Raw genomic sequence first — 7,686 nt, 5'->3', positions numbered from 1 at the left:
CTGCAAGGGCTGAACAGCAGTATCGGGCAGGCTCGGGCAACGCGCGGCCCGTTCGGGTTATCGCTTCTCGGCCTTTTGGCTAAGATCAAGTGTAGTATCTGTTCTTATCAGTTTAATATCTGATACGTCCCCTATCTGGGGACCATATATTAAATGGATTTTTAGAACAGGGAGATGGAAATAGAGCTTGCTCTGTCCACTCCACGCATTGACCTGGTATTGCAGTATTTCCAGGACCGGTGCACCCTTTCCTTATGTGTTGACTAAAAGCAGATTCCAAAAGTGTTTTTTGTCTTTGCTATTGTTTCTGTCTTTCTGAAGGGATCTCCCCTTTTAATCCCATTATTTCAACACCTGTTGGACAATGCATGAGTGATAATGAGCTCATTGATTAAATGCAATTAATGAATAGATTGCCACCTCTTGTTGTGTGTCGTCTGTGTTTCTGTGTTTCCGGCATTTCACATTGGAACACCTCATTCACCTTCCTTGTCTTCTCTCCGCCCTCCCTTTTAGGTAAGTTAAAGAGCTGCACCTGAGCCAGCCACTGATTGATTGATTGATTGATTGATTGATTGATTGATTGATTGATTGATTGATTGATGCAGCACAACAGTCAAATAGTGGAGTGGAGTAGGGGAACAGCAAACAGCCAATAAAGCAGCCCGCCCGCTCGCCTGCCCGCCACAATGGACCTACCTGTGTACACTAGATGGATGTGATGGAATGTACTGTCGTCCCTACATTTCAAGAAGAAGTAAGAATTGCAGTTGCAACAAAGCCTTGCTTGCCTACAAAGAGAGCAGCAATTTGGATTTGTTACTATGTTACCTAGAAGAATAACAAACTGTGCAAGGATGGAGGTTGTAGGAGCAAGGAGAAGTTGTCTGTAAAGTTGGTGGATGCCTATTTTCCATTTTGCAGTCCCTTGTCTCCCTCTTGTGGCCTCCTGGAGGCAACTAGCTGTGCAAAAAAAAGACAGCCTGGCGGCCGGCTGTTGCAGTGTTGCCCTCTCAGGCAACACTGAGTGACTGACTGAGCCTCACCGTCTTATATAAAGTTCAGACGGAACTTTGCACGTGTCATAGTGGAGCCCTCAGGATTCCAGAGCCAGCTTTCTGACATCATAATGGGGCCTCAGAGATAAAAGCCTGGGCCCAGGCAGTGTTGGTCAGTGCTGCTCAGCAGGCAGCACTGGACTGGACTGGATTACAGCTGATACAAGGTGTGAAGGAACAAGGGGTGGCTGTGGGCATGCACTTGCTGCCGCTGCCAGTGTTTATCTGCATGGCAGCAGGGCATTTGGGCGTTGCCAGGAAGGCGTTTTTATGTAGATTCCTCCTCTTTCAGCACTGCATTGTGGTGCAAGCAAAAGAAGCAAATCCTGTCTGGCTTCCTCTCCGGCCTTTATTCACCTCCCGTGTAGCTGTGAGTGTGTGAGCCTGCAGGGCCCCATGGAATTGCCTAGAAGTAGGCTGAATCGCTGCAAGGGCTGAACAGCAGTATCGGGCAGGCTCGGGCAACGCGCGGCCCGTTCGGGTTATCGCTTCTCGGCCTTTTGGCTAAGATCAAGTGTAGTATCTGTTCTTATCAGTTTAATATCTGATACGTCCCCTATCTGGGGACCATATATTAAATGGATTTTTAGAACAGGGAGATGGAAATAGAGCTTGCTCTGTCCACTCCACGCATTGACCTGGTATTGCAGTATTTCCAGGACCGGTGCACCCTTTCCTTATGTGTTGACTAAAAGCAGATTCCAAAAGTGTTTTTTGTCTTTGCTATTGTTTCTGTCTTTCTGAAGGGATCTCCCCTTTTAATCCCATTATTTCAACACCTGTTGGACAATGCATGAGTGATAATGAGCTCATTGATTAAATGCAATTAATGAATAGATTGCCACCTCTTGTTGTGTGTCGTCTGTGTTTCTGTGTTTCCGGCATTTCACATTGGAACACCTCATTCACCTTCCTTGTCTTCTCTCCGCCCTCCCTTTTAGGTAAGTTAAAGAGCTGCACCTGAGCCAGCCACTGATTGATTGATTGATTGATTGATTGATTGATTGATTGATTGATTGATTGATTGATGCAGCACAACAGTCAAATAGTGGAGTGGAGTAGGGGAACAGCAAACAGCCAATAAAGCAGCCCGCCCGCTCGCCTGCCCGCCACAATGGACCTACCTGTGTACACTAGATGGATGTGATGGAATGTACTGTCGTCCCTACATTTCAAGAAGAAGTAAGAATTGCAGTTGCAACAAAGCCTTGCTTGCCTACAAAGAGAGCAGCAATTTGGATTTGTTACTATGTTACCTAGAAGAATAACAAACTGTGCAAGGATGGAGGTTGTAGGAGCAAGGAGAAGTTGTCTGTAAAGTTGGTGGATGCCTATTTTCCATTTTGCAGTCCCTTGTCTCCCTCTTGTGGCCTCCTGGAGGCAACTAGCTGTGCAAAAAAAAGACAGCCTGGCGGCCGGCTGTTGCAGTGTTGCCCTCTCAGGCAACACTGAGTGACTGACTGAGCCTCACCGTCTTATATAAAGTTCAGACGGAACTTTGCACGTGTCATAGTGGAGCCCTCAGGATTCCAGAGCCAGCTTTCTGACATCATAATGGGGCCTCAGAGATAAAAGCCTGGGCCCAGGCAGTGTTGGTCAGTGCTGCTCAGCAGGCAGCACTGGACTGGACTGGATTACAGCTGATACAAGGTGTGAAGGAACAAGGGGTGGCTGTGGGCATGCACTTGCTGCTGCTGCCAGTGTTTATCTGCATGGCAGCAGGGCATTTGGGCGTTGCCAGGAAGGCGTTTTTATGTAGATTCCTCCTCTTTCAGCACTGCATTGTGGTGCAAGCAAAAGAAGCAAATCCTGTCTGGCTTCCTCTCCGGCCTTTATTCACCTCCCGTGTAGCTGTGAGTGTGTGAGCCTGCAGGGCCCCATGGAATTGCCTAGAAGTAGGCTGAATCGCTGCAAGGGCTGAACAGCAGTATCGGGCAGGCTCGGGCAACGCGCGGCCCGTTCGGGTTATCGCTTCTCGGCCTTTTGGCTAAGATCAAGTGTAGTATCTGTTCTTATCAGTTTAATATCTGATACGTCCCCTATCTGGGGACCATATATTAAATGGATTTTTAGAACAGGGAGATGGAAATAGAGCTTGCTCTGTCCACTCCACGCATTGACCTGGTATTGCAGTATTTCCAGGACCGGTGCACCCTTTCCTTATGTGTTGACTAAAAGCAGATTCCAAAAGTGTTTTTTGTCTTTGCTATTGTTTCTGTCTTTCTGAAGGGATCTCCCCTTTTAATCCCATTATTTCAACACCTGTTGGACAATGCATGAGTGATAATGAGCTCATTGATTAAATGCAATTAATGAATAGATTGCCACCTCTTGTTGTGTGTCGTCTGTGTTTCTGTGTTTCCGGCATTTCACATTGGAACACCTCATTCACCTTCCTTGTCTTCTCTCCGCCCTCCCTTTTAGGTAAGTTAAAGAGCTGCACCTGAGCCAGCCACTGATTGATTGATTGATTGATTGATTGATTGATTGATTGATTGATTGATTGATTGATTGATGCAGCACAACAGTCAAATAGTGGAGTGGAGTAGGGGAACAGCAAACAGCCAATAAAGCAGCCCGCCCGCTCGCCTGCCCGCCACAATGGACCTACCTGTGTACACTAGATGGATGTGATGGAATGTACTGTCGTCCCTACATTTCAAGAAGAAGTAAGAATTGCAGTTGCAACAAAGCCTTGCTTGCCTACAAAGAGAGCAGCAATTTGGATTTGTTACTATGTTACCTAGAAGAATAACAAACTGTGCAAGGATGGAGGTTGTAGGAGCAAGGAGAAGTTGTCTGTAAAGTTGGTGGATGCCTATTTTCCATTTTGCAGTCCCTTGTCTCCCTCTTGTGGCCTCCTGGAGGCAACTAGCTGTGCAAAAAAAAGACAGCCTGGCGGCCGGCTGTTGCAGTGTTGCCCTCTCAGGCAACACTGAGTGACTGACTGAGCCTCACCGTCTTATATAAAGTTCAGACGGAACTTTGCACGTGTCATAGTGGAGCCCTCAGGATTCCAGAGCCAGCTTTCTGACATCATAATGGGGCCTCAGAGATAAAAGCCTGGGCCCAGGCAGTGTTGGTCAGTGCTGCTCAGCAGGCAGCACTGGACTGGACTGGATTACAGCTGATACAAGGTGTGAAGGAACAAGGGGTGGCTGTGGGCATGCACTTGCTGCCGCTGCCAGTGTTTATCTGCATGGCAGCAGGGCATTTGGGCGTTGCCAGGAAGGCGTTTTTATGTAGATTCCTCCTCTTTCAGCACTGCATTGTGGTGCAAGCAAAAGAAGCAAATCCTGTCTGGCTTCCTCTCCGGCCTTTATTCACCTCCCGTGTAGCTGTGAGTGTGTGAGCCTGCAGGGCCCCATGGAATTGCCTAGAAGTAGGCTGAATCGCTGCAAGGGCTGAACAGCAGTATCGGGCAGGCTCGGGCAACGCGCGGCCCGTTCGGGTTATCGCTTCTCGGCCTTTTGGCTAAGATCAAGTGTAGTATCTGTTCTTATCAGTTTAATATCTGATACGTCCCCTATCTGGGGACCATATATTAAATGGATTTTTAGAACAGGGAGATGGAAATAGAGCTTGCTCTGTCCACTCCACGCATTGACCTGGTATTGCAGTATTTCCAGGACCGGTGCACCCTTTCCTTATGTGTTGACTAAAAGCAGATTCCAAAAGTGTTTTTTGTCTTTGCTATTGTTTCTGTCTTTCTGAAGGGATCTCCCCTTTTAATCCCATTATTTCAACACCTGTTGGACAATGCATGAGTGATAATGAGCTCATTGATTAAATGCAATTAATGAATAGATTGCCACCTCTTGTTGTGTGTCGTCTGTGTTTCTGTGTTTCCGGCATTTCACATTGGAACACCTCATTCACCTTCCTTGTCTTCTCTCCGCCCTCCCTTTTAGGTAAGTTAAAGAGCTGCACCTGAGCCAGCCACTGATTGATTGATTGATTGATTGATTGATTGATTGATTGATTGATTGATTGATTGATGCAGCACAACAGTCAAATAGTGGAGTGGAGTAGGGGAACAGCAAACAGCCAATAAAGCAGCCCGCCCGCTCGCCTGCCCGCCACAATGGACCTACCTGTGTACACTAGATGGATGTGATGGAATGTACTGTCGTCCCTACATTTCAAGAAGAAGTAAGAATTGCAGTTGCAACAAAGCCTTGCTTGCCTACAAAGAGAGCAGCAATTTGGATTTGTTACTATGTTACCTAGAAGAATAACAAACTGTGCAAGGATGGAGGTTGTAGGAGCAAGGAGAAGTTGTCTGTAAAGTTGGTGGATGCCTATTTTCCATTTTGCAGTCCCTTGTCTCCCTCTTGTGGCCTCCTGGAGGCAACTAGCTGTGCAAAAAAAAGACAGCCTGGCGGCCGGCTGTTGCAGTGTTGCCCTCTCAGGCAACACTGAGTGACTGACTGAGCCTCACCGTCTTATATAAAGTTCAGACGGAACTTTGCACGTGTCATAGTGGAGCCCTCAGGATTCCAGAGCCAGCTTTCTGACATCATAATGGGGCCTCAGAGATAAAAGCCTGGGCCCAGGCAGTGTTGGTCAGTGCTGCTCAGCAGGCAGCACTGGACTGGACTGGATTACAGCTGATACAAGGTGTGAAGGAACAAGGGGTGGCTGTGGGCATGCACTTGCTGCCGCTGCCAGTGTTTATCTGCATGGCAGCAGGGCATTTGGGCGTTGCCAGGAAGGCGTTTTTATGTAGATTCCTCCTCTTTCAGCACTGCATTGTGGTGCAAGCAAAAGAAGCAAATCCTGTCTGGCTTCCTCTCCGGCCTTTATTCACCTCCCGTGTAGCTGTGAGTGTGTGAGCCTGCAGGGCCCCATGGAATTGCCTAGAAGTAGGCTGAATCGCTGCAAGGGCTGAACAGCAGTATCGGGCAGGCTCGGGCAACGCGCGGCCCGTTCGGGTTATCGCTTCTCGGCCTTTTGGCTAAGATCAAGTGTAGTATCTGTTCTTATCAGTTTAATATCTGATACGTCCCCTATCTGGGGACCATATATTAAATGGATTTTTAGAACAGGGAGATGGAAATAGAGCTTGCTCTGTCCACTCCACGCATTGACCTGGTATTGCAGTATTTCCAGGACCGGTGCACCCTTTCCTTATGTGTTGACTAAAAGCAGATTCCAAAAGTGTTTTTTGTCTTTGCTATTGTTTCTGTCTTTCTGAAGGGATCTCCCCTTTTAATCCCATTATTTCAACACCTGTTGGACAATGCATGAGTGATAATGAGCTCATTGATTAAATGCAATTAATGAATAGATTGCCACCTCTTGTTGTGTGTCGTCTGTGTTTCTGTGTTTCCGGCATTTCACATTGGAACACCTCATTCACCTTCCTTGTCTTCTCTCCGCCCTCCCTTTTAGGTAAGTTAAAGAGCTGCACCTGAGCCAGCCACTGATTGATTGATTGATTGATTGATTGATTGATTGATTGATTGATTGATTGATTGATTGATTGATGCAGCACAACAGTCAAATAGTGGAGTGGAGTAGGGGAACAGCAAACAGCCAATAAAGCAGCCCGCCCGCTCGCCTGCCCGCCACAATGGACCTACCTGTGTACACTAGATGGATGTGATGGAATGTACTGTCGTCCCTACATTTCAAGAAGAAGTAAGAATTGCAGTTGCAACAAAGCCTTGCTTGCCTACAAAGAGAGCAGCAATTTGGATTTGTTACTATGTTACCTAGAAGAATAACAAACTGTGCAAGGATGGAGGTTGTAGGAGCAAGGAGAAGTTGTCTGTAAAGTTGGTGGATGCCTATTTTCCATTTTGCAGTCCCTTGTCTCCCTCTTGTGGCCTCCTGGAGGCAACTAGCTGTGCAAAAAAAAGACAGCCTGGCGGCCGGCTGTTGCAGTGTTGCCCTCTCAGGCAACACTGAGTGACTGACTGAGCCTCACCGTCTTATATAAAGTTCAGACGGAACTTTGCACGTGTCATAGTGGAGCCCTCAGGATTCCAGAGCCAGCTTTCTGACATCATAATGGGGCCTCAGAGATAAAAGCCTGGGCCCAGGCAGTGTTGGTCAGTGCTGCTCAGCAGGCAGCACTGGACTGGACTGGATTACAGCTGATACAAGGTGTGAAGGAACAAGGGGTGGCTGTGGGCATGCACTTGCTGCCGCTGCCAGTGTTTATCTGCATGGCAGCAGGGCATTTGGGCGTTGCCAGGAAGGCGTTTTTATGTAGATTCCTCCTCTTTCAGCACTGCATTGTGGTGCAAGCAAAAGAAGCAAATCCTGTCTGGCTTCCTCTCCGGCCTTTATTCACCTCCCGTGTAGCTGTGAGTGTGTGAGCCTGCAGGGCCCCATGGAATTGCCTAGAAGTAGGCTGAATCGCTGCAAGGGCTGAACAGCAGTATCGGGCAGGCTCGGGCAACGCGCGGCCCGTTCGGGTTATCGCTTCTCGGCCTTTTGGCTAAGATCAAGTGTAGTATCTGTTCTTATCAGTTTAATATCTGATACGTCCCCTATCTGGGGACCATATATTAAATGGATTTTTAGAACAGGGAGATGGAAATAGAGCTTGCTCTGTCCACTCCACGCATTGACCTGGTATTGCAGTATTTCCAGGACCGGTGCACCCTTTCCTTATGTG

At 47.7% G+C, this 7,686-nt stretch overlaps 6 non-coding genes across 6 annotated transcripts; all 6 read left to right on the top strand.

Moving 5' to 3' along the window:
* The first annotated feature begins 59 nt into the window (after positions 1–59).
* LOC142690322 (U2 spliceosomal RNA) lies at positions 60–250 on the top strand. Its single transcript, XR_012859109.1, has one exon. It is a non-coding gene; the product is annotated as a U2 spliceosomal RNA (small nuclear RNA).
* A 1,292-nt stretch (positions 251–1,542) lies between these two features.
* On the top strand, positions 1,543–1,733 carry LOC142690321 (U2 spliceosomal RNA). Its single transcript, XR_012859108.1, has one exon. It is a non-coding gene; the product is annotated as a U2 spliceosomal RNA (small nuclear RNA).
* A 1,292-nt stretch (positions 1,734–3,025) lies between these two features.
* On the top strand, positions 3,026–3,216 carry LOC142690320 (U2 spliceosomal RNA). Its single transcript, XR_012859107.1, has one exon. It is a non-coding gene; the product is annotated as a U2 spliceosomal RNA (small nuclear RNA).
* A 1,296-nt stretch (positions 3,217–4,512) lies between these two features.
* LOC142690319 (U2 spliceosomal RNA) lies at positions 4,513–4,703 on the top strand. The gene has a single exon (XR_012859106.1). It is a non-coding gene; the product is annotated as a U2 spliceosomal RNA (small nuclear RNA).
* A 1,292-nt stretch (positions 4,704–5,995) lies between these two features.
* On the top strand, positions 5,996–6,186 carry LOC142690316 (U2 spliceosomal RNA). Its single transcript, XR_012859104.1, has one exon. It is a non-coding gene; the product is annotated as a U2 spliceosomal RNA (small nuclear RNA).
* A 1,300-nt stretch (positions 6,187–7,486) lies between these two features.
* Positions 7,487–7,677, top strand: LOC142690315 (U2 spliceosomal RNA). The gene has a single exon (XR_012859103.1). It is a non-coding gene; the product is annotated as a U2 spliceosomal RNA (small nuclear RNA).
* The last annotated feature ends 9 nt before the right edge of the window (positions 7,678–7,686 follow it).

Source organism: Rhinoderma darwinii, assembly GCF_050947455.1.
Source record: "Rhinoderma darwinii isolate aRhiDar2 chromosome 5 unlocalized genomic scaffold, aRhiDar2.hap1 SUPER_5_unloc_33, whole genome shotgun sequence".
Lineage (NCBI taxonomy): Eukaryota > Metazoa > Chordata > Amphibia > Anura > Rhinodermatidae > Rhinoderma > Rhinoderma darwinii.
The sequence above is the reverse complement of the archived record's forward strand: the minus strand, read 5'-3'. Positions and strand labels throughout refer to the sequence as shown.